A 27,148-nucleotide genomic window follows, 5' to 3' on the forward strand; every position below is an offset into this window, starting at 1 on the left:
ACGTTTGTTCAACCCGTGATTCATTCTCTGTCGCAACTGCACCTTTTTCATGACTTAAAGATGAAACATTCAGCCTTATTTCCAGTAAGTCGATGTTGCAATTTTGAAGAATTAAAAATATGCTAGTCATGTCACTGTTTTATAGATTCTGGAAACTTTATTCAGATGTGAGAAGAAACAAATCCCATTAATTAAAAACAAATTGTATAGTGAAAAATCCTTATATAAATGCCCCCACTTGTACTTGATATGAAGTTTAGTCTTCCAGGAGCTCGAGACAGAATACTTGGGATCATCTTGGACGTATGTCTTTTTCTCACAGTCCATATTCAAACAATTAGAAAATCTTCTTGGCTCCACTTCAGAATATATTCAGATTTTAAACATTTCTCACAACCTTCTTCACTTCGGACATAACTATTAACCAGCACCTTGATTCAACTACCAAGTGATTTTGTATTATCATCATTTTCCCGGGTTGGTCTCCTGGCTTCTGCTTTGCAACCTTCCAGTGCAGTCTCAACGGAGTGGCTGGAGCAATCCTTTTATAATACAAATGGGCTCGTGCCCCTCCATTTTAATCTCTTTAATGGTATTTCAAATGTTTAGAGTCCAGTTCCTTCAAATAGTTTACTAGCATTGCAGAGTTTGTCATTTCTGCTAGAGAGCAAATACTAAAATTAGAAACATGAATCAGACCCCGTTTCTTTTCTGAGCTCATTATCTGCAACTCTCACCCTTAATCTCTCCATTCCTTTATACACCTCCCTCTGATACTCCCAAAATGTGTTAGGAATGTCACCACCCCAGAGAGTTTTCACTTGTCATTCCCTTTGCTCCTCAATATGACCATCTTTCAGCCTCACTTCTTACTGATCTGTGTTTTTTGGGTAAAGACTAACAAGTTAATGACACAGAGAAGCTAAGGAAATGATATTAAATAAGTACCTATTTATATCTACCTCCTATACATTTTTTCCAAATCTAGGTGCATCATTGTTCCACGTCATTGTTAAGGAAACCACATTCCTTCCATTTTGACTCTGTTTTTTTTGGACACTGTTGCCATCCACATGGATGAACATGAAGAAAGAGAAGATCTAGGCCAGAAGATTTCCTTTAAAATAAAAAAGTGTGGTGGAAAGCACATGTATTACTTCCACTGATATTTCATTGCAAATAGTCACATGTAGTTACCAAGGTGATTAGGAAAGGTAGCCTGTAGCTGGGCAGCCATGCATACACAAAAGAGGAGACATGGACATAGTGGTCTTTGCTCAGATTCACCTTTTGGTTGAGTTCTTTCCTGACCATCTCATTTAAAATTTGCCTTTTTGCCTACTCTCTCAATTTATGTATTTCTTTTATCTGCCTTCTCTGACAAGAATATAAGCTTTGTGAAGGCGGTAATTTTGTGGCTTCTGAATCTCCTACAACAGCATCTAAAATGAATACAAAATGGTAAACAGAATAGAGAATTCATTTAAAAATAAACAGGAAAAATGTCAAAGTACTGTCCCAAAGCAAAGAGTTCAATAGCCTAAAAGTTTACACTTTTTAAAAAAAATTAATAATAGATGATTTTTATTCTAATGGAAAATATTCTACAGTTTCAACAAATAGAAATTTAATAAAGTCAAAAGTGCATGAATTACATAGCACATGAATAACAAAGACAGCACAAATTATACTTCAGGCTATTTAACTAATGAATAACAAACACATGCGCACGCTCCTAAAAGACTCAGAGAACACTGATTATGAAGCCGGAAGGAAAGCATCTTGGGTGATCTCCAGCTCCCCAGTAATGTGGGATGTGAGTCATCACTGATTATATGAATATACGGATGGCATCTGACTGGTAAGTGATATATGAACCATGGTAAGTTTTAAAACATGCGGGGCCTAAGTCGATTTTCTGGCAGCCTCATCAAGTCTGTATTATAATTTTGTTGAATCATGGATAACTGGTTCCCAGGGTTTCCTCAGAGATAACAGAATTTGATTCACTCTTACTCACCTTTTGATCTTGCCTGAATATACAGACTGTGTTCATCTGAAAAGATGAGCAGCTTGTGAATTCATGCCAGGTGAATGTTATTAATTATGAACCAGCTCAAAGGCAGAATTTTGGATATAATTTTAACATATAATTCAGAGCACTTACTCGTGTTGGAACTATGTCATTCATATGAGTATTTTCTGTTGTTGTTGGAATTAATTCGTCTATTAGCCTTCTCTTTAGTAATATAGGTATTTTTGGTCTTAAAATTTAGCATCTTTCCCTGACAGAGGAAACCTTTGCCTTTTAACAGTGTTATATTTTAAGTGCAAAAAGTTGCTATCACTAAATGCCTTTTAAATGATTTTATGATCAAAATAACATGAATAAATTGCAAAACTTGAATACCAGAAACAAATTTAAATTAATGTCCACATTTTTTTAAGATAAGAGCAATTTTTTACAACTAGTTTTAAAATATTTTGAACCTTCCCTAACCCTTTCAGTACTTTCAAAAGAATTAATAGTTTTCCAGCCATCACATTATTTGTCTCAGTTTAGCAATGTTAATGGAATTATAAATACCATAAGGCAGTGAAATAATGAATAAAACATTAAACATCAAAGAATAGTTATTGTAGCCCATTTGACAGTGACACACAATCTTAATCTATTTGAGTTGTGCGGTGTTACTGCAAAGTACTTCAGAATATCTCCAAAAGTCAGCATTGAGCTAAAAAAGAAGGAGCGAAATGTGGTCATGGAATCCTCCCCCTCTTCTTCATTACTTCCCATCAAACTTTTGAAAATCGTAATTCCTAAATTCGAGACACCTCGTGTTTGTGAGCATTCAGAGACAGAAGTCTATGTGCAGCTGGCTATACACATGCTGGGTAAGAAAGTCTACTTTCACTCAATGAGTCTGAATTTCGACTGTGCAAGCAAAACATCTAGACTCTTGTTCACTGATTGGATTAATATCGATTTCAGGTTCCATCTTCATATATTCTGAGTCAGGAAGCTTAAAAGGAGCTGGAAAATAAATCTCTGTAAAAACTACGTAGAAGACGCTGATGCCCAGTTTGGAGAACCAGTCGTCAAACACGGCCTCTGGTGTGATCCGCAACTATCACCTGTGAGTGTTAGATTCTGGGTGTGAATTAAATCATGATCATTCACATGTATGGATTTGAACACAAACAGCAAGGAATGAGAACAGGTAGCCTGAGCTCTAACTCGTAAGGTCACTAACTATGCAACAACTACATTTGCTGACCAATAAGATTCTATATTCTTTGCTCATTTGTTTCTATGCTGTCTGCTGCCTCAAGAAGCATCCAAATTATTATGGTTCCTGCAAATCAGCTCCCCGCTGCCCACCTGGTAATCTGAGCATCTGCAGATTTTACTCTTTCCCTGATTGCTAGTTACTTAAATGATACAGCACAATGCCAAGAGGAGTTAACGTATGTGTTATTTAGAATTTCAAATTAATGTTTAATATTTTCTCAGTGGCTGCAGTGGCCATAATGCCAGATAATTGTTTTGTGTTTCAAACTGATACTAAATGAGCTTTTATATTTATGCCAAATTTATATGATATTGTAGCATTTAGTATTGTGACAATGTCCAGGTGATTTTGGAGATAGAAGTCTGTATTTTAATCATATAAGAGAAAAAGAGAGTCAAATCTGTTCTCCATAGCATTATAAACAAATCAACTGCTTAGTTTTCTTAAATTAATTTTAAACATTCTAAAACGTAAGAGTCCATTATTGTGTTTGATCTCAAAATTCTTTCAATATTTTGCATCATTGTCTATGTATATAATTTAGGTTATTTCAAATATAAATAGACTACCCAGTTTTTACATTTAATACCAAGAATCTGGTAGACTGACATAAAATATTTTAAATATCTCAGCAGAATAAGTATATTTTAACAATTTTTTTTCACAGTATCATTCATATGCTAATGTCATTAAAAGAAGGAAACATTAAAACTTACATGCTGTTTAAAGACTGGAATAATAATCTTGAAACATCTGATTTCTAAAGCTGTAAGGTTAGAAATAAGAAGAACTGATTTTATTTCTGCACAGTTAAATCAGCCAGTTTTAATTGTTATAAAACACCAACTACCAAGATATCATCAGGCAGTGAACTGTTCTGGAAGAGGAACAGCCTTTATTTTAAAAACACATAGAGATGAATTTTATTCCCTTCTAAAAATTATTTTTTTTCCAGCACAGAATATTTCATTTTTACTTTTATTAATGTTACAAAGACTGCATATTTTATCAGCGACTACAAGATGAACTTAGAGAGTTTCTTTTCTGTCGTCATTGTCTTTATCACCCCAAATTTCTCTCCAAATTTCAATTTTGGAAAATGCATAACCTAAGAAAATTGAATAAACCCAAATACCTGCACATTGATAAAGGCAAACCCGATTTTACTCAGCCTCTAATCTTTTAGTTACAATGGCTTAAAAGATTTCATGGGTTCTTTTGATTTAGTTTGAATGCATTTTGATTGATACACTGACTTTAGAATCTTAGTCATGTCAAATGTGTCCCCATGTTTTTTTTTTTTGTAATAAATAATTGTAGACCCTTCTAAATTAGCCAGAACTAATAGATTGTACAGTCTAACTAGTCTAGCTGTACATTTCTGAAAAGAAATATGAAAAATACTCTGGGGCCTTTTATGAATAACTAGATTGAATTGTGTGAAATTGTTAGACAACTGAGAACAAAAACGTTCTCATTGTTTCATACTGAAATTGTCACATTACTATATTACCTGCTAGGTTCTAGTTTATTCACATTGCACGGCACATAGATAAACAACTTAGGAATAATCTTAGAAACAACTATTCAGTTATATGTCATCTAAGAAACTTATACTGTTTACAGAAATTTATGTAATTTCTCTATTTAATTTATATATCTTTCTAATATTTTTGTACACACTTGAAGTAAAAAAAGCAGTGAAGTAATTTCTACTGAATTAATGTTGATTAATTAATATATTAATATAATATTCAAAGCAAGATTTTTCTTTAAATTTATTTCCCTAGTTATAAATGATGTTGATATGGGAATTAATCAACTTTAGTCACTAAAGAGTTAACTGCTTGAAAATTTTAAAAATTAAAACTAGTTATATTGTGCTACCCTAAATTATTAGCTATTGGTGAGCCACCTGTACCTCTCTATATATTTCTCTTACTAAAAACAGTACATTTTATTGTGGCAATTTTCAGAAGTTGAGAGAATTGTTAAACCTAGGTGCACATCACCCAATAAACTATTATCAACTCGTGGCAATTTATTTTATCTATACTTCTGTGAACTTTTCCTCATCACTTTGCTATCTTTTGACGTAAAAACAAACATATAATATTTAATTCTCAAATATTTCACCATATACATCTTAAATATACTTGTTTTTATATTACTCAATAACTTATGTCACAATAAAATTAACATTAATTTCTTAATGACATCAAACACTCAGTAGATCCTGAAATATCCTTGCTTGTGTGAATCAGATGTAAACAGGACACACATGCTCTGACTGGTTGATGTAGCATGCACTCTTGATGATCCACACAGAGGGCCCGTAACTCGGCAAATACCAGCCCGATGTCTAACTCCCACCCCTGCATTCTGGAGACAGACATGTCAGAGAATTAAAGTCCTCCCAAGGATTGTCTCTCAACTAGTCTCAGGAATTTGGTAGAATAACACTGAGAAACTTTTTTTTTTACTAATTTTCAAATTTTTTCCATTGAAATTTAGATTCATTTGAGTATAGGAACTGATAATCTTAAATATAAATATATATAGATAGATAGATAGATATAGATATAGATATATAAAATTTATTGGCTTCCTCTCCTTTTTAATTTCACTTCCAACTTTCCTGCTATACCTCCCAAATAAGCCACTTGCACTAGAGTCCTCATCTCAGGATCTGCTTGTTGGGGATACCCAACTAATGCAGTTGCCATTCAGAGCTCCTCTTATTGATCTTTGTCAATGTTTTTAATTTTTTTCATCAAGGAAATGACATTTTTACAGTTAAAATCTAAAGGAACACCGATCTTAAGCACACAGCTTGATGACTTTCACAAGTTACATCTGTGAAGATCCCCATATAGACAGTTTCTTAGAGAGGAGAGTGGGCCAGAATGCATTCTCTGGCTTCTGCTCTTTTGTTGCTTCGCCAAGTTGGATGACCACCAATTATACATATTCCATTTCAGAGGGGGGCAGAAAAAAGCTCCCTTTTCAGCTTATTTTACAAAGCTAATATTACCTGGTACAGAAATGAGACAAAAACAGTACAACAAATGATACTATAGACCAATATCCCTAACAAACACAGACACAAATGTTCGTAACAAAATATTAGCAAATAAACATTGGGTATTAAAAAAAAAATTTTCACCATGACCAAGTTAATTTTATTCCAGCGATGCAAAGCTAGAAACTGTGTTAAAATTTTTGAACCCTCATGTCTGACAAAGCTCTAGTATTTAGATTATATATAATATTCTCAGAATATGTAAAATATATATTTAAACTCCTAAACTCAAGAGTTAAAAAAATTCAAATTATAAAATGATCAAAAGACACAGAGGAACATTTCACCAAATAGAATATGAAGATGGCAAATAAGCACATGAAAATATTTACACCATCATTAGCCATTAGGAAAATACAAACTAAAAACCACATTAAGATATTGCAACATACCTAATACAATGGCTGAAATTGAAAAAAAAAAATAAGGACAAAACTATATGCTGACAAAGAAATAGAGGAACTAGATCATTCGTACATGGCTGGTAGGAATGTAAAATGATAAAATCATTCCAAAAAAGTCTGTCATTTTCATAAACTAAACCTGCAACAATTATAAGACCGAGCAACTGTACTGTTGCACTTTTATCCCAAAGAAATGAAGACTTCGGTCAAAAACAACACTGGCAAACAAACATTTGTAACCACTTTATTTGTAAGACCCTCCCAAACTGGAAACTTCTCAGTGGTCCTTCTGGGTGAATGGTTAAGGATTCCGCAATACCTGGAAGCGCTTCACGACAAAACACAGTGAACTGCTGATACTCACAACCAGGAGAACCCCGACTTAATTATGCTGAGCGGAAAAAAAGATGATCCCAAAAGATGACATTCTCTATGATTCCATTTATGCCCCACCCTTGACATGACAAAGTTATAGGAAGAAGAACAATTTAGTAACGACTGGGAATTAAGCAGAGGGTGGGGCAGGACGGAAGTAATGTCACCATAAAAAGGCCACATAGGCGATTCTTGCATTCACAGAGTTGCTCTTTACCTTGACTGCATTAACATCAGTCAGTGTCCTGTCTGTGATATTTACTATAAACTTGCAAGGTATTACATTCTGGAAAAACTGGATAAAGGGTACAGGAATCCCTCTGTATTATTTTTTTTTTTTTGCAACTGCATGTGAAATTACAATTATCTCAAAATAAAATGTAGTTCAAAAAAAAATAATAAAGGAACAAGACTCTCGACTTTTCTGTTATAGGAGATCCAGACAAATCTTGCTCAACTCCAGCATGCTAAAACGCTGAGCTGGAACGTGGAATCAGTGACGTAAAGTAAGTGTGGAAGAAGCACACTTTCCTCGTCTGATGTAAGGCCTTCCTGCTTTATACCTCTCTTGTCTGTGGGCGATCACTTTTCTTGGTATGTGTCTCTGTTTTTGTTTTGTTTGTTTAAGGCTTTGCCTAGGAAGGAATGCTTGAATTCTGAGTCCACAGGGCTCAGGCTGCATCCATGCCGAGTTTCCAACATTCTCGTTATTCCCATCAAAATGCAGAGTGAAACCCTCGCCCACTTTTACCTGGCAAGATCACCTAGCTGAGGTCACCTCCATCTGGGGTCCTTGCTTTGACTCTTTTCTTGGTTCTCCAGGTCGTGAATCCATGCGTTGGCTCTTTTCTCTAACACAGCTGCCAAAATGATATGGCCTTGCTGTCCTTAGTGGCTGCACCCCACTCACCTGTCCCCTCCAAACACACACACCCCACAGTTTGGAGTCTGCGAACATGCTTGGCAATGTCATTGGTGGCATTTATTGACTGTGGGTTAGGTACTGTATCGTCGTTCTAGTTACTGTATATGGATTGTAGATAGGCTTATTTAGAATGATTCGAAATGATGCCACTGCCATTCTATTTGATTTATGATTCGTGGCATTTCTCTCTGACGGTTACATGCTTGTTTCAAATCTCAGGCGATCAAAGAACGAGATCAAATATCTGTTTCATCTTTCTTTAACACTTAGCTGGAGTTCAGTTTTAAGATAAAAGCTGAACCTTATATATATGAAATCATCCACTAGAAAAGGAAAATACAGTCAAACACCATAAAATTTACTTTATTCCTTATTGCTATAACATTTCAGCCTTAAACTATCTCCAAAGTTTAAAAATCCTGGGCCATATCATGGCAAAATGACTTTGAAGTTTATCAAATAGTATTTTTTGAAAATGATGGATTTTTTTTTCAATAGTCCCCACTAATTTAACTAGTTCATAATAATGGAATACAGTACAGTGGAATAAACCTGTGCTTCAAACATAGTAATTTATTATCTTGAATGTGTTACTTTATTAGAAGCTTTAAATGGTGCAGAGGGAGCCTGAGTCAGCAGGCATATCTTTCAGTCAATGTGAAGAAATGCTTACATTTTCAGATCTGTCTCCACAAAATGCAGAAATATACCTCAAGTTAGCCAAGAAGAATAAATGAATTCTTGATTAAAGAGGTCTTTCTAAGGGAAATGAAGTCCCAAAACAAATTACAGTACAGGGAGCATGGTGGGATGTTTCTCATTTTTCATTTCACTTGCTCTTTCTTCCACATTTTTCTTTCTTTTTATTTTTTCTTTCTTTTTCTTCTTCTTCTTTTTTAAACAAAGTAAAATGATTTAGGAAAAGTGAAAGAAAAAATACACCTCAAAAACAAATCTTAAAAATTACAACCAAAAACATAGTCATCAAGAATAGTAGAAGAGTTGTATGAACAATATTTTCCAAGCTGGTCCTAATTATATCTTGGCTGCTACCTTACCTCTGTTTCTTTCTTTTCTGTCTGTTTCAGACTCAAATTCCCCCGATGCTTTGAAACTATATCTGAGAACCATTCTGCCTATGAGCAGGCTTTCCTCTGCCTCACCTCCCAAATCCAACAAACACACTGCTAGCACTTTAAGTTCAGGAATTTTCTAAGAGCTTGATGAATCTACATTTTGTTTTAATTTTACATTGTTATAGCTCATTAGCTTCTCATACAGTACTTGTAGCTAAGATTGAATAAGCTAATTCCACAAATAATGTTGTAAGATATAATATTATAACAACGCCTTCTAGTAAAAACGTATAATGTTCTCAGCCAGCATTCTCATTCACTCTTAGCTCCCACTGTTCTTTTCTTAGAGGGCTCAGAAGCATAAGTGAGGAAAGGCTGGGAGGTCCCCGCACCCTCTGAAACAGAAAGAGAGACGAGATTCCTTTATTGTCATCCTTGTACGCCAAGGCAGAAGTGCCTGTAAGATTACCCGCTATGGTATTACCATAATATTCCTTGAAACCAGACAATCTCTTAACTACCTAAACATATACAAGAAAATGAGCATCCTCTTTTAAACTCGATAATTTATGAGGGTTAAGGTGTTGCTATGTAAATGTATTCTAAAAATATTGCCATTCCTCAGGATATTTCATCAAATATTTTCCCTAACTATCTCCTTATGTTCACTTAATTCACTTAGTGATGGAGTGCTTTTCTATGTAAATGTGGATTTCATTGTTGGAAGAGATTAAGGAAAACTAATTTTTATGGAGTGCTTATTATGCGCCAAGTACATTCCTATTACATTAATGTCTAATATGTTCCTCATGGCAAAACTTTAATGTACATATTATTTACTTTTTCTCAGATGGTGAAACCAAAGTTCAGAGATTTTAAATAACATACTGTAATTCATCAAGCAGAACAGGAATTCAAAACCCAGTCTGTCTCAAAAGTTCATGCTCTTTCTGTTACGCCATGCTATTTCACGGAAAAAAAGTAATCCAAAGTCAGCCAGTGAAAATTATATTTTGTCAAAGGAAATGTTTGGATGTGATACAATACAACCCTTTGTGTTGTGGCTCTTAAATTACTTTGGAATAATGTCCAAAGTCAACAACTTTTAACACATTTTGAACAGCACCGTCATTGACCCTAAATTCCTTGTGAGCTTCACATTCCCAGTAGGAAGTCATGGCAGCCGTGGGTGCGTACACACAGACTTTCACATACTGTATCAGAAGGTACACTGATTCTGGGTTAGGAACCCTTGAAATAAATTAGCAGTATCTAAAGATATTTGATTTTAAAAGACATCGCTAATTTATCGTGTCCGTCTTGAAAGATTGTGTTCCTTCCTATTCAGTTTAAGTAGTCTCTATGTTTGATACGATCTGTACAAAAAAGTTTATTACTCCAAGTTTTTATCACCTTATTCATCAATAGTCTTGTTTGTTTTTGGTTTATCTCCATTTTTCATCTTTGGTCTCTGCTTCTGTTTATTAACAGGCTGGGAAGGGAAGTGGGTGCACTACTCAGTATTTTAGATATATATTTTTATAGTTTTTTTGTGAAGGTTGGGTATAGAAGGTTGTTGAAACTAATGACTAAATGAGCTTTGAAGATCTCACTGTAGATTTCATCTATTCAGTATTTTAATGCCATTAATACAACAACTGAGAATTCTCTATATATGCATCTTGCAAATGCATTCAAGTTTTAGTGTATTTAGAGCTAGTAGAAATTTTATACATCTTCCAGCCCACTAATGTGTGCTGGTGTTATGGAGGAGGGCTACTTCATCACTGCAAATTATTCAATCAGTCTGTGTTTCAGGCTTAAGATACACTATTGTTGATTACGAGCAAACTAAATGAAATGTCAGCACATCTCAATGTATAAAAAAACCTATCATTATCATCACAACTTAGACCTCTTCTTTTATTCTGGCATAGAATCAAAAAAATTTTTTTTTCTGCCAGTGTTGTCTCGAGGGAGCACGGATGAACCATTGGTAGGATAGACTGTGAGTACCAGCAATATAGTTCTCCAGTCTCTTTATTTTTCCAGCATCCTACTCATCATCATCCATCTTTGATACTACAGTTAAACAGATAATGCTCATAAAGTATTTGCCACCTCATTCCTTGATCAGTAGCTGGAAATGCTGAATCTTTTCACAATTGTTTTAAAATGGAGCATATTATCATATGTTTTAATAATATATGGTTTTTTTTAAAAGTTTGTATGTATCATGGTGTGGACAGACTATGATTTTTATGACTAATGGCAAGAATTTAACTTGTCTTAGATGCATTCTCACTCCACTATAAAATTTGTTTTTCTATTTCACTTTATGTAAATATACTTATTGAGCTTATAAAACCCAAGTAGCACAGAAAGGCATTTCTCATCTTTCTTTTTTCTTGCTCCCCTCTCACATTTTTTAAACACCTAAAATATTTTAGAAAAATAAACACAAAGACAATCTTATTCTACTATTTTTCTAAATGCATTCATAAGAGGGATTGGTATTTTTTTTTTTTATCTTAAAACACTTAGTGGCCACAGTATTTAACATTCTTCTGCTCTCTCCTCTTTTAGGTCATAGGCAGATCGAATCGATCTCTTATTTTTTTCCATATTCACCTCTTCCATGTTGTCCCATTTATAAGTTAACACTTTCAAACTGTTTTTTTAAACAGCAGTCTTGGCAATTCGAACATCCTCCACAAAGAGGGTTTTTTATCTTCAGAGAGAAAAGAAAAAAGCCATCTGGAAAATGCACTGTGTGTCTCCAGGGCCGTATAGAGAGAACGAATGTAAACAGTGAGTGAGCTGGTGAGAGCTTGTAAATAAAAGAAGAAGAAGAAGAAGAAGAAGAAGAAGATATATATATATTATATATATATATAATATATATATATAATATCATGGTTTTCTTATTATGGAAATGATTTCAGTGTCTATACAATGTATTGTATATAATGTGGATAAAATAATTCATTTTGGACCATGCGCATTTACCTGGAGAAAAAACAAAATGCCCTTTACCTCAAGGTATCTCTGTAACCAAACTTTGAAATGTGCTGAGTGCAAACATTTTTCTTATTACTTTTGAAACTCAAGAAGTGAAAAAAGAAACAATTCATTTTTCAAATGGCAATTCCAGGTTGTTTTCTTTCATTGTGGCTTTCTATCTTTTTCAACGTGGACATGAGGTAATATTTATGTTGGAAATGAGAAAACAAAAAAACTAAGGCATTAATATGGTTAAACTTTAATATCCTAAACAGAGGCATAAATCCAGAGATAAATCTAGGTTTTCTTGGACAGAAGCTCATAAAAATCAGGGGCTCTCTTTAAAAAAATACAACATATGGAGATAAAATTAGATGCAAAAGCGAGTATATATTTAAAATAGAGAAGACATTAAGAAAACAATGTATAAAAGCAGACAACCCAATTCTGAATATATACACGTATAATGAGATACATCTTTGTAGAATTTTTTCTTTCATTTTTTTACCACATATTCTTTGATTGCCTCTTCTTATGAAATCATTTTTTAAAGTATAATTTCAAAAAGAATAAAAGCTAATTCAGTATTTTTAGCATAATGGATTAAACATATTTCTTATTATTGGTAGTTGAAATTCATAAAAATCATGACCTCTTTATAGATCTGTAATATTTATTTCCCTGGCACATTAAAATTTCTATTTGGGTCTTAATTTTTTTTCCCTAGACAAATATGATGTATATCAATGATCCTTCAATTCCAATGTCATTTTCGAAGCTGCTAACTGATGACCCTCAAGTCCACTCTTCAGCCTCCCCACCCCACTGTTCATCATGCTTCATCCTCCCTAGCAAGTCACCCAAGACACTCCCACGCTGCAGACCATAGGACTGTCAAAGAGAGGGGCTCGGTAGGACCGGCACGAGCATCCACCACATTAGGGGTCACAGTGAAAGGTTTTCAAGAGCGGAGCAGTACTGACGGGTTCCAAACACACATGATATGCGGAGTATAAGGAGATTTGAGAACCAGCTCTTCTTTCGGTAACTGAAATAAACAGGGATAAGGAGAATAATTAAATATATCCTGATGGTCCCAAAGAAATTAGAAGCAGAGAGCCTGTAATCGTGTGGGGGCAGGGACTGCCAGAGGCAGAAGTTTTGCGCACCCGCTGCCCTTGACACCTGCTGACAGCATTTTAGAAAAGGACAGTCACACTCACAGCGCTGCATTGATCCCTGCTGAGTAGGTCCTGCTGTGACTGTCACTCTTCCTGGCATCCCGTCCAAGCCGGAGACCGCCCCTCCTGGTGACAATCTGCACAGCAGCTACTTTTCCCTGCGCCGGCCAGCATTCATTTTACTGACTTTAATAATTTAACAAAATTGGATTAAACTATTAGATATTTGTGCGGATATCCATGCTACTTAGGGTAGTCAAAACAGCTGTAATAAATAGAGCTCAAAATACAAAAGCTCAAAGAAAATAGCAGGTTATTTCTTGCTCCTCTATTAGTCCGGGCTGGGTGCTGCTGGCTTGAGGGAGGGTCTTCTCTACCTGGTCATTCAGGGGCCCCAGCCCCATGGTGGCCTTACCATTTTCAGCTGGCTCTTTGTAAGGCTTCTAGAGTCATTACCGTTCCAGCTGCCCAAAGCGGAAGAAGAGCATGGTCAACGGTGTCTGAGAAATTGCGTGGGTTCGATCTGGGAGTAATGGCATTCCCACCGTTGCAAACCTAGCTACGTGTCTGTCAGTGCCAGCGGCAGGAAAGGCTGGATGGCGTGGTCCATCGTGCATTCACAAAGAAGGGAAAATGCTTTTGGTAGCAGTCTCCAAAGATATTTCTAGGAAGGAAGTTCTTATTAGCCTCTATAATCATTTTTTTTTTAATGTACCTGAAAGAATAAACCTATTTAAATTACAAAAAGAAAAAGAAAAAAGGTGCCAACTTGCAATCAGTACATTTTATCTTCACTATATACTTTTTAGATGACTCCTTTTAGAGATTTACTAGATGGATATTGCATTTTTAATATCCACTTTTTTGTTTATTTTACCCAGCGACAAAGTAATGTAATTACGTTTCTTGAGTTTATGTCTTTTCTTCTTAATTCAATTATCAGGCTTTTGAAGGCAAGAGGATTTCTTTCTCTTTATATGCATAATGGCAAAGAGGTAGCCAAGTAGTAATAATATCTAAATGTAACTGAATTATCCAGAGCTGCATACTTTTATTTTCCAAAGAGAAAAACAGTGATTTAAGAGCTATCTGTAATCCTTCAATGTTATCATGAACTTAAGTGGCTTCTGGTGATATTAGAAGTTACCTCTGATCATCACAGGATGGGTTTGCATGATTAGAATATTAATTTTTGCTGATTTGTTGTTAATCAAGGATTAAATCATAATACAGTGGGACAAATATAGTCATTAACGGGAGACTAGGCCATTCATCTAAATGGTTTACCTTGCGGCTTTGTACCACGTCCTGTGATCAAGTCAAAGGGAGAGATTCCTCGCATCATGGCACACAGAGATAATGATAACATGTTTGTAGCATCCTAGTTTCAACGGCTTCATCCTGTGTTCACTTTAGGTCTGGCCCAACTTCCCCATGGTTTGCACGGCCAACATTTAAGAAGCTGAGATGGGAGCTTCTGGTCTGGAGCACAGCTCTGAACTCTTGGGATGCTAAATGAAACTATCACAAGGATACTTGGCCACTGTTTCCTAATGTAAGAAAAGAAAGTCTTATACTGAAATATATTGTCTTGTTTTTGTTGAACAGGTGATCATGATGGAGAAACACATTCGGCCTTCTCTATCCATTGGTAAACAGTAAGTGATAAAACTGAATATATATTTTAAAAAATTCTTATATAAATTTGTTAGTTTAGGCTGTCATAGGATGACACAATGGCCACTGATAAATCATCTTCCTGCCTCAGAATGACTTATTTGGTAGAGACCCATGCCTGATTATAAAAATTAGAAAAAGTTCTTTAAATGTACTTCTTGTCAGCAGAAATGGAAAGAAGATTTCTCACTGTAAACAATATTGATGATGTTCAGACAATTTTTTTCCTTCCTGAGAATATGAATCTTTTAATGGTGACACCTGTTGTTGGGTCAGCAGGCGGCGGTGCCAGCTTGGATATGTGAGCCCCTGGTGGCTCTTGAGGGACACCTGGGCACCCCCAGGGTGTTAATGGCTCAAGTTCTTCAGGCCCAGGACTGCGGATGTGTGTGTGTGTGTGTGTGTGTGTGTGTGTGTGCGCGTGTGTGTGTGTGTGTGTGTGTGTGTGTGTGTGTGTGTGTGTGTTGGCCTGCAGGTGCACAGGCCCAGCTGTTTTCAGGGTGGCTGATGAGAAAGCTATCACCAGATTTGGGGCAGTTATTTATACCAAGTCAAGGCTCAGAAGGGGACAGCATTTAGTTACTGACAATCGTATCAAAAGGAGAATGATTCCAACAATTTCTAAAATTCAGTAAATTGTATAAAAATATTAGAATAGATTACTATTGGTTTACATGAAAATTTATGCCTAGTATTTAGTAAATGATTTTATAATATATATTTTAGTTTCTTTTGAGAAAAAAATGAACATATTTATTTAAATATTAATTTATTTTGGCATGCCAGGTGATAAATACTTTGAATATTGTTTCATTATATGAGTGTGTATAGATTGACTCAATTAACATTCATAAGCCCTAAATGCTATTCCATTGTATAATTGTTGTATATTTAGTGATTTCTCTATTGAATTCTATTTTTTTAATTAAAAAAATTTTTGCTTGTCTTTGTAACTTCAATATAATCAGTTTGCAATCTATATTCTTCAATTTCTCTTGTTATATTCTAGCACTTTTATTTCTTTTGGAAAGTTTCTCCATGTAGAATTTCCTGATTGCTTTCTATTGCCCCACATCCTTGTCAAGAGTAGTTATCATTTTTTAAAAAATTTTGCCAAGTTGGTAGGTAAAAATGTAATATAATTGTTTCTTTAATGGAGCTAAGCCTATATCTATACGTTATATATTTAGATAAACTCTTCTGAGATCTACCTAGCTGTGGGCTTGTTTTTAATTTAATTTTTTTTTGGGGGGGCATATCATTTTGTATAAACTCTCTCTAAAGAGGAATACGTACCATTTACTAGTTTAATGTACAGCTTATGTATTTTTCTTTCCCTTTGTTTATGGTGTATGCCTCTGTGCAAACATAGAGTGGTTTAATTTGCATTTAAAGTTCTATTGTTTCCTTTGTGATCACTATTCTGACTAGCTTAAAAACTCCCAACCCACAATGTTATACAAATGTTCTCCTAAGCATTTTTTTTTGCTATTTAATTTAGTAATGTATAATGCACAAAAACTTATTTTCTGTATTATTTAAGGTGAAGAGCTATTTCTCTTTCTCTTTAAGCAGGTACTTTTAAACCACATCCTGTATTAAATAACTTTTTATTTATCACTGAATTGAAATGATGACATTCCCCCTAATACCTTCATACTATATTTGAATCATTTCCTAGACTCTCTACACTGTTCAATTATTTCATCCATTCTTTTCTTAATAACATAGCATTTTAACGCAGTCACTCATAATGCATTTAGAATCCTTTAAATACATCAAATTTTTATTTTAACTTAAATTATTGTATTTTGACGAAAATCATAACACATTTGTATGGAGAGTTAAATCGTTAATATCATTACTGATTTTTCTATACTGGATCACTTATTCTGTCTTCATGGAATAAGATTTGATAGTTGTCTTTATTTCTTAAAGGTCCTGTACTTTTCTGATTAAATTTATTAAGGGCTATTACATGTGTGTGTGTGTGCGTATATATATATATACGTACACTCACATATATACGCACACACATATATACACACACATATATGTTTCATTAAAATATACTCTTCATTTGAAATTCAAAATGATTCTCCTCAATGTATTAAAACCATTGATCTCTGTTTAGGTATCTAGTCTTTAGTCACATTAAAAATATCTAGTTTGTCATATATGTTCATAGCAAAATCTTTTCTAAATTTATAATTATAAAATACAGTTGAATTTATTTTGCTAAATATTTAATTTTCTTACCTTATTGCATTAACTAAAACCCCATGACAATATTAGAAATGTCCTATGAGTTTTATTTCAGATTTTAATGAAATTGGAATTAACAATTTATCATTTAGTATGCTTTTTGTCAAATTTTAGCTATTACATATTCTTTATAATTCTCCATAATTTTGTCTATATTCTGATGCAATCCATTTTTAAGTTAGGAATAATTTTTTTGCACTTCTCCTGAAGTATACATATGGAATAAGCTTTAGTATAACATATTTAAATAAGGCTATTATATGAGAAGTTTAGAAGTTACCTGAATAGTACATATAAAGAATACCAACCAGGAAAAAAAAAAGCAAATAAATAATCGAATATTTGTATAACAATTTAAACCAAAGTTATTTGGATTTCATCTCAGGATGATAAATCTCAAACAATTTAAGCTCCAAAAAGCTTTCCGCCTTTGTAGATAGTTTATGAGTTGAAGTACAAAAGTACTGAGCTCAGGAGCTATTTAAAAAGTTAAAAGCCGCCATATTGTCTAAAGTAAATAAAGGTTTATAACCTCATCCCACAAAATATCCGTTACGTTTTGAGTGCTTTTAAGCATTGTTCTAGCTCCAGCAGCTATCAGAAGATTCCCCATGATATTAAAAGATATCAGAGAATCGTTAATATTTTAAAAATTTGTTCTAGATATGCTTCCATTATTCTGAGAAGATATTTTTGTACAAATCTTTTTGTAAAAATTCAATATTGCTGTCTCACTGTTTGTGATAAACTAGTCTTCAAAATAGGGTTGTTCATACTCAACGTTTCCTTTAAAATGTATGTATATATTGAAGACTATTTTGTCACAGCGAGACAGACAAAAGTTTTAGTGGTTACCAGAGGGGTTGGAGTAGGAGAAGTAGATAAAGGTAAAGGGGTCAGATAGATGATGATGAAGGAGATTTGACTTTCGGTGTTGAACACACGATGAAATATACAGATGGTGTATTAGTGAATTTTTTTGAAACCTACATAATTTTATTCACCAATGTCACTCCAATAAATTTAATAAAAAACAAAATAAAATAAACTCTTAGTTTAAAATTTAAGTATTATAGAACTTTCTTGGCAAAATAGATGTATAGGAGATGTTCTCCATTAAATATTTATCATTTGATACTCAACGTTCTGTCCTGTTTCAAGAGCCTTTTCTGGAATTTTTATTACTGTTTCAAAAATGAGGCTTCCAGTATGAAAAGATGCTCAACATCATATGTCAGTAGGGGATCGCAAACTAAAGCAACAGTGAGTTACTATTATACATCTATTAGAACAGCTAAAACCCAAAACACTGACAGCATCAAATGCTGGCTAGGAAGTGGAGTAACAGGAACTTTTATTTGTTACTGGCAGAAATAGACAATGGTGCTGACTTTTGGGCAAAAGCATTACTAGAGCAGTGAAAACATTCTCTCTGGTACAGTAACAGTGGGTACCTGTCATTACATATTTGTCAGAACTCATAGACCGTGTAACCTAAAGAGTGAACCCTAATGCAAGCTATGGACTTTAGTTAATAATATATCAATATCGATTCATCAATTGTAACACATACACCACTCGAACGTAAGATATTGATAAAAGTGGACCTGAGGAGGGAGGATGACAGTTTTTATAATCTTAGTACTTAGGAGTTCAGAAAAGTTTCTAAAAATATTCAATTAAAGGACTCTTCAAAAAATCTAAAAAAAAAAAAAAAAATGAGGCTTCCAAACATGGCTACATTTTAAGTCGTTCTTCAACACAGCAGACATAGATTAAAGTGCGAGCAATTTCTCTGAAGAAAATACTAGATTCTTTCAAACTATTTTAGTGATTCGGTTGGATCGATTCTCACAGAATATAACTTCATAGAGAATGTCAAATAGTTTTTGAATGAGTTATAATTTTTATAAATGAATTGTTAGTAAGAACTTTAGAACAAAATGTATGCAGTTTACTATTTAGCTAAATACCACTTTCTTTATTAATTAGACATAGTCAAAGTACCATAAATATTCATGTTTAACCTAAACCCCTAGATAAACAAAACATGTAAAAACTGTTCCGAGATCTTGAAAACACTATAGCATCCTTATTTCCAACTAAACGTGAGGTGTACATTAAAATAGGTAATTTTAAGGAAAAAATAAAGCTATTAAACACTTAAGTGATCTTTTTTAAACTCACATGTTTGGAAGTTGGAAGATGAATAAAAGCAAAATTGTTGTTAATCAGTTGTTTAAGTTGGCAGTCACCCCAGAAAAACTATCATTTACCTTGAATCTAAACCTCTGGGTCCTGGAAGCCATTGAAAAGTCGGTAATTCACAACTCTCTCCACATTATTTCACCTTTGCTACTCAAAATCTTAAATCTGATAGTTCTGCTGTACAAATAAAATAGATAAAAAATAGGTTCAAACCCATGCAAATGGGAAAATATATTTGCAAGCAACACCTCTGATAAGGGCCTAATGTCCAAAATACACCAAAAACTCGTACAACTCAATAACAACAAAAAAAGCAAATGATCCAGAAAAAAATGGGCAGAGGACCTGAACAGACACTTCTCCCTAGAGGACATACAAATGGCCAACAAATATATGAAAAGATGCTCAACATCACTAGCTATTAGGGAAATGCAAATTAAAACCACAATGAGATACCATCTCACATCTGTTAGAATGGCTATAATCAACAGGACAAGTAATAACAAATCCTGGAGAGGATGTAGAGAAAAAAGGCTCTCATACACCGCTGGTGGAACTGCAAATTGGTATAGCCGCTATGGAAAACAGTATGGAGGTTCCTCAAAAAGCTAAGAATTGATCTACCATATGATCCAGCTATCCTCCTCCTGAGTATTTACCCCCAAAGACTTGAAAATCCATATCCAAAAAGATATTTGCACACCAATGTTCATAGCAGCATTATTCACAGTGGCCAGGAATGGAAGTAACCAAATGTCCTACGATAGATGATTGGCTAAAGAAGCTGTGGTACATAAATACAATGGAATATTACTCAGCCATAAGAAGAGATGAAATACTGCCATTTACAACATGGATGGACCTCGAGATAATCATGCTAAGCAAAATAAGCCAGACAGAAAAAGTTGAAAATCACATGATATCACTTATATATGGGATATAAACCTAAAAGCAACAAATGAACAGGACAAACAGAGACTCATTAACATGGATTATAGGCTAATGGTTACCAGAGGACTATAGACAAGTGGTTACTAGTGGGGTGGAGGAGAAGAGGGGAGGTAGATGGAGTAAAGGGGGTCAAATATAGGGTTTAGGGGAAGGGTGAAGTGGGTAAAGGGGGCCAAATATATGGTAGCTGAAGGAAACTGGACTTTGGGTGGTAAACACACAATAGAATACACAGATGTCAAATGATAATGTACACCTGAAAATTATATAATTGTATTAACCAATGTTACCCCAATAAACTTAATTTAAAAAATAATAAATAAATTAATAAAAATGCACTAAAGGCAGAAGGCAATAGTTATTGTAAAAGAGATTCATGCCACATTAGATATTTGATTTGGTTAGTTCTTGGATGAGAGTTGCGTGACGGATTACTATAAATCCATTTCTTTCTTCCAATAAATACAATGCCATCAACTCAGAAAAAATAAAATAAAATGGGTTCAAAAACAATGACCAAAAATCAGTGAAAACAAATGGAACATTTTTTCAGATATAATGAATGATTAAAATGCTGCACTAAGTCAACTGAATAATGTAAAGATAATGGCATATTGCCACTCTCATTTGTTACTCTAATTTTTCTACATTTATGGAGTTCTGCCCCAAGTAGTTTTAATAGCAATTGTTAACCATTGTCATTTATCAGCCACCTTGTTATAGTTCAAAATGGAATTGTAATTGAAACACTTGAACAAGTTAAAATTGACAGTAAACTTACGGTCTGACAGGATTCGCTTAATGAACTTGATGCAATAAAATTGTAATCATTGCCAAGTGTTTATAGACTATATTGGCCCAAAGTTTTTAATTTTATCATTAACGCATAACAACTCAAGGCAGTAAGTTCATATGAGACAAGTGACAATTATCCGTAGCATTATTCCCAATGCTACGTAAATAGTAACGACTTTCCCCCCCCTCTGGATAGATAAAGTTTTTTCACTACCAATAAGATGTAATTTGTGGGGCAAGAAAAAAATTCGCTTAATTCCAAATATGTATGTCTGAGTATTTATGCTAATACTTTATATCCATATAATTAGATCTTTTGATTCGCAATACCCAGTCAGGTTAGCGAACATCTCTGGGCATCCGATTTCTTAATATAAAAAGCAGTAACTATTTATTTGGTTGTTGTGAGAGTTAAAGCAGATGGTAAGCACTTAGTAAATGTTTTATTATTATTATTATTGTTATTATTATTATCACTATTATTTATAGTTTGCAATTTCCATTTAAGCTATCTCATTTAATCTTTAACACATATCAGAAGAGGTATTTTCAGGATGATTGGAGAGAACATGGTTAATTAATTGAATTAGAATTGGGTTAGGTAGCTGGTGAACTAGCAAGATTGAGAGAGAAATTGTAATCAAAAATGTCTTTAGCCTATGAAACCTTAGGTGTGTTCACGTAGAGGACTGCTAAATTGTTTCCGGTTAACTGGGTGGAAAGTGATGTTTGTAGGCAGCAAATGAGTATAGAGTTGCTGAGAGTAAAACAAAAACATCTGAAAAGAAAGTAGGTATTGAAAGCAAAAGATACTCATTCACTCATTCATTCATTCATTCATTCATTTTCTAGCAATGCCTCCATCTCCTTCCTGGAACACAGAATCTCAAGTGAGCTTAATAATGTGGGAAACACGCCTTGCTCATTTCAGGGCAAAAAGGTTAAGCACAAACTTTTGGCTTAATGTCTATGATTATGTTTAAGTATCTCGCTGAACACTCTAGACTCTAGAAAATAAAATAGACTTTACTAGAAGACTGTACTTAATGTGCCATCTTTTTTTAATTTACAAAAATATTTTATAAACAATTTTCTATTAAATTGTTTTAATTATTAGTCATCTACATACAGTAAATGCCATTGATTCTCTCCACAGAGATATGTGCATCACCAATCTCCATGCCCTTGCCAGATAAAACACTAATAATTTCTTCAGTAGAGGATTTTTATCTCTCCCAGCTTGGGAGATTCTATCTCTGATTTTGTCTGCATGTCTATAAATGCATAACTGTATAAACAAGTACTTTCGTTACATTTTGTAAACAAATATTCTGAGTTAGGTGACTTGATTATTTTCCCTTAAATGTATTTTAATTTTGCTTTTCAAAATTTTCATAGTTATCAATACTCATATCTTCCCAGTGATTTTTAGTATATGCTTATTGAGGTCCTTGTAAAACTTTTTTGGTTGGTTAATTGGGGTTAATTTATCTGGAGAGAATTGACCTCTTTACAGTAGGAAGTCTTCCCATCCAGAAATATACATGTCTCTGCATTCGTTTACATGGTTGTTCTCGCTATTGAATGACATTTTATACATAATTCCCATAAACAGGACTTAGGAGGTATGCTGCGAAGTGCTGGAGAGAGTGATCTGTGTGCTCTAGTAATTATTTCCTTACATGTTGGTTCTTTCAGTTGATATTTGCATCTCATTATATGGTATTAGTTTTTTCTCAAAAATTGAGTGGATTTTGGTTGTTTGCTCACCTCATCTTACTCTGTGTGAAATCGTGAAGCTCTACTAAATGAAGTGTTTATCATTTGGTTACTTGGTTACTTGCCTCTTCTGTTACCAAAAATGTTTCTTTGAATATAAATTAAAAATCATCCTGAGTTCTTCCCGAGCTTCATTTTTCTTTTTTAACTTTTGCCATTCATCTTAATTTTGAATCACATATATAAAAATCACTATTTATTTTGGAGCTCCTATAAATACTGTATATAATCTATTACTTTTCATAAATTAATATTTTTAAAAGGAAGCATTTTATCTTTAATGCTATTTTGCAGTTCCTTTTAGCCTTCTTAGTTTCTTTTGTTTATCTCGATCTGTTGAAAATACATTTCAACCTACACTTTCTCATGCATATTGTAGGTGGCTTTATTTTGGACTATTTTTGTTTTTAGAGATAATGTAAGAATCTTATTCCTTGGAGCAGAGATCTGAGGACTGCATTAAGTAAATTTTTATTGCCAGTTTGGACAATTAGTAGCAAGAATCTGGATTCATGGGATATTCTGAAAAGCAATATCCTCTACACAGAATTCTTAAGCAGAAGCAAGTATTTCTTCCTTTGATTATTTGAATGTCTCTTCTTTGTTTGAGGTAAAGGCTAAGATTTTGTGATCCGATTTCTGCTTCTTTTATTACAGATTCAGGAGAATAACTAGTTCATTTGAGAATCACCCCCTCACGGTGAATGCACTTCTGTGTAAGGATGAATATGGAACAGTAGTTGGAAACTGTAGATGAGAATTTCTCTGCCAGCAAGTTTTATCTTTGGTGGGGTTAACGCACCCCAACAGAGCACATCTGTTGCTGGTTTACATAACTAACATGATCTCAATGTGCTTTGTTTATCCTGAAGCCTTGTCTCCATCTGTCACACCTAAAAATAAGTTGGAATGCTCATCTTTTCAGGAAAGTGGTGTCCTTGGTCGGGACAAACCCAGATTACTTAGAGGCTGAGCCCCACTATTCGTTCCTTAAAATTCAGTGTGTTCATGCTTAATTCTTCATCCTTGACACAGTAGTTTGTGAAGATTTCTGATCTATATAAAACAGTCTTCAGATGGATACGGCTTTTCTGTCCTAAGAGTTCCCTTTTCTTGTACCCCTGGTTCTCCAAATAGTAGTCATTTGAGTTATTCTGCATGAGTCTTTTTACTTCTTTCCAATGAACACTTAGGTATGCAGACATTTTTGATTAATCTAAATCTGATTTCATCTATAATATATTTAGGAAAAAAATGTGTGTGTGTGTGTGTGTTTGCATATAGAGCAAGAGTAGAAACAAGGAGATTGTATTAAAATAAGTCAATAGACAATAAGTCAAATGTGAGATATTGAGTACTTTCATATAACATGTGCACAATAAAATAAATAAATTTAAAAATTAATAAAGAAATAGTTGGCAAAAACATAGATACATAGTTATTTGGGTAGATAGAGAGATAGATGATAAGGGGTTGACTGCAAATGGGCTGAAAGATCTTTGTAGGGTAACAGAAATGCTCAAATTGATTTTGGTGACATTTGCAGAGCTCCATAAATTGATAAAAAAAGAAAGCTTAGCATACACTTAAAATGGGTGACTTTTATGGTATGCAAATTTTCCTCAATAAATGTTATAAAAAGATCCCTTGGAATCTTGCAATAAATATATAAAATTGAAAATTAATAAATCCATTCATTAAACAGACACCGTGCTAACAGCTTTAGACTTGAATATGAATAAATGTGACTCTTGACTTCGAAGCTCTCAGTCCAGTAGAAGTGCACTGCAGGGCCTTGTCGAAGGTATACTTCATTTCCTGAAGCATTTGTTTTTTTAATCTAGCACATCCATGTATCTCTTCCCATCTCACTGGTGAAATTCTCCATATGTTCTTGCAATTCTCCATATGGTTTTCCATCTTTTCTTCTAGTGCCTTTGACATATTAGTCATAGTTATTTTAAATTCTCTGGCTGACAATTCCAGCATCTGGGTCATGTCTGGGTCAGGTCCCATTGATTATTTTGTCTATCGACAGTAGATTTTAATTTTTTGTATTCTTCCTTGAGTGTGTGTCTTTCTGAAAATTGTTGGTTGGAACACAGAGAATGTGTATATTTATTCCTGGACATGAACATATCTTTTTTTTTTCCTGCTATGTCTTTGAAGGAAGCAGGAGGGGGGATTTGAGTTTATCTAATCAAGAGTCGAGCTGGATTTGAATTTTGTTGTTATGATGTTTCCTGTAATAAACCGCAGGCTTCAAATTCCCATATTACCTTATTCTCAGGGTGGAGTCTACTTATCACAGGATTTTTCTTATTATATCCTTTGCTCTCAGAGTTAGGCCATCCCTTTGCCCCTGCAGCTCAGAGAGGGTTTCTCTACGCTCAAGTCCCTCTCTGAGTGTTGTTGCTTGTTTCTCAGTGCTTTCTAGTTTTGTGAGGGGGACAACAAAGCTCTCTATTGTCGTGATTCAGCCTCAGGCCTAGCAGGATGCTGAGTCCTGAGGGAGGCCTTTTCCGATGATCCTGACCCTCTCCTTGTGGTTGGGTATTGCTAATGCTCAGTGTGGCATTTCCCCACCCAGAGGTAGAGATTATTTTTCCTCTCCTCTTCTTTAGTCTTGAGAGTCATGGGTTTGTTTCTCTTTCTTGTGGAGAATTAAGACTTTTAGTCCCTAGGCAAGAAGAATGCAAGAGACACATTATTTCTCTGACCATGTTGTCCACTCTTTTCTTCTAGATGTGATGCTTTCGCCAGTCTCTCACCAGTGTTTCGTTGTGAGCATTCTGTGAAGATCCAGGGAGAGGAACAGGTGCAGACTAGCACTTTGGCCTGCAGCCTCCTGAGGTTTTATGCGCTCAGGGCCACCCACACTTTGCAATTTTTTGTAAGTAGCTGAATTCTTCCTAATTGCTTAAATAGCAGTCCCTCTTTGTCTCACGCTCATCCCCGTGTGAATAAATCTTGAAGTCTCCATTTCACCTGAGAGCTACTTATCATTAATATCAGTCTTGGTTGACCTGTTATCTCAGCAATCTGACACCGCCGACAAGGACAAATTAAAGGATGGTCAGAAGTACAGGTGACTCCCTGACATGGAATTGCTATTAGTGGACATGATATGTGCTGTGCTTAGTAGCTCTCAGTAATAGCATTCTCCAGTATTGTAATTAATGTTATGGTTTCCTGGGTTGATGTTTTGCAAAAATAATACTACAAAGTGGGGGGCGGGGAAAGAGGTAGGGGTAAGAGAAAATTAGGTAACACCACCACAATGTAACATCTAGAAAATAAAATAAGAAAAGGCAGAGACATTGCTTAGAGAGTTGGAAGGAAATAGAAATATCAAGAGATTAGTCAAAAGACAAACAATTTTTCAGCAAAGGTCCCAAAATATCCAATTGACCGAAATCGTAGACTAGAAAATTGTAGAATAGAGATGAGTGCCAGTTTAGATATTTTAGGTAAGTGAGTTGTGTGTGATTTTATGATCCGGAGTGCTGTTTTGGGAGTAAATGGTCAGCTAAAGTCGAGTGCAGGGAAATATTTTAAGGATTAAGGCGTTTCAGGCATCTGTAGACTGAATTAGAACATGGATGGTCCATCGAGAAAATGGTATGTCCTAAATATCAACAAAATCCAGGCTAGAAAATGACTGAAAGACAGGCACCAAAATGTTGGGTGAATAACAATGGAATAAGAATGAGAGTGATAATGCAAAGAGTTGGATGACATGAAGTCAGAAGGCCTAAAGGTGTTAGGGAATTGGGGGTATCAATCAACAGATATTGTCATTCCTCTCCTGGTTTTTATGTATGCAATGCTTGAGATAATGAATAATTCTGTCAAGGTGGTAAAGAAGTGAAGTTGAAGGGAAGATTAGGTTTAGATAGGTTTCCTGCAATCTAAGAAAATTGGCCTTTCCCTAAGGATAGATTACACAAACACGACCGAGCGCTGTGCATTTTCCTGTAACATAGACAGATGGGGGAAATAAACGTAAAAGAATTTTAAAATATAATGATAAACAATGTCAGCAAACTGAAGTTCATTTATGAAGAATGATGAGAATAAAAATAATTAAAAAGCAAAGCATAAAATAAACAATGAATTTACTGGAGTTGGGTA

General features: G+C 34.4%; 1 long non-coding RNA gene across 1 annotated transcript; it reads left to right on the top strand.

Annotated features, from left to right (window-relative positions):
• Nucleotides 1–7,593: 7,593 nt before the first annotated feature.
• LOC118610057 lies at nucleotides 7,594–26,208 on the top strand. The gene is made up of 3 exons (XR_004953763.1): nucleotides 7,594–7,748; nucleotides 14,948–14,997; nucleotides 25,760–26,208. It is a non-coding gene; the product is annotated as an uncharacterized LOC118610057 (long non-coding RNA).
• Nucleotides 26,209–27,148: the final 940 nt, after the last annotated feature.

This window comes from Rousettus aegyptiacus, unplaced genomic scaffold, assembly GCF_014176215.1.
Source record: "Rousettus aegyptiacus isolate mRouAeg1 unplaced genomic scaffold, mRouAeg1.p scaffold_m13_p_12, whole genome shotgun sequence".
In the NCBI taxonomy this organism is placed as follows: domain Eukaryota; kingdom Metazoa; phylum Chordata; class Mammalia; order Chiroptera; family Pteropodidae; genus Rousettus; species Rousettus aegyptiacus.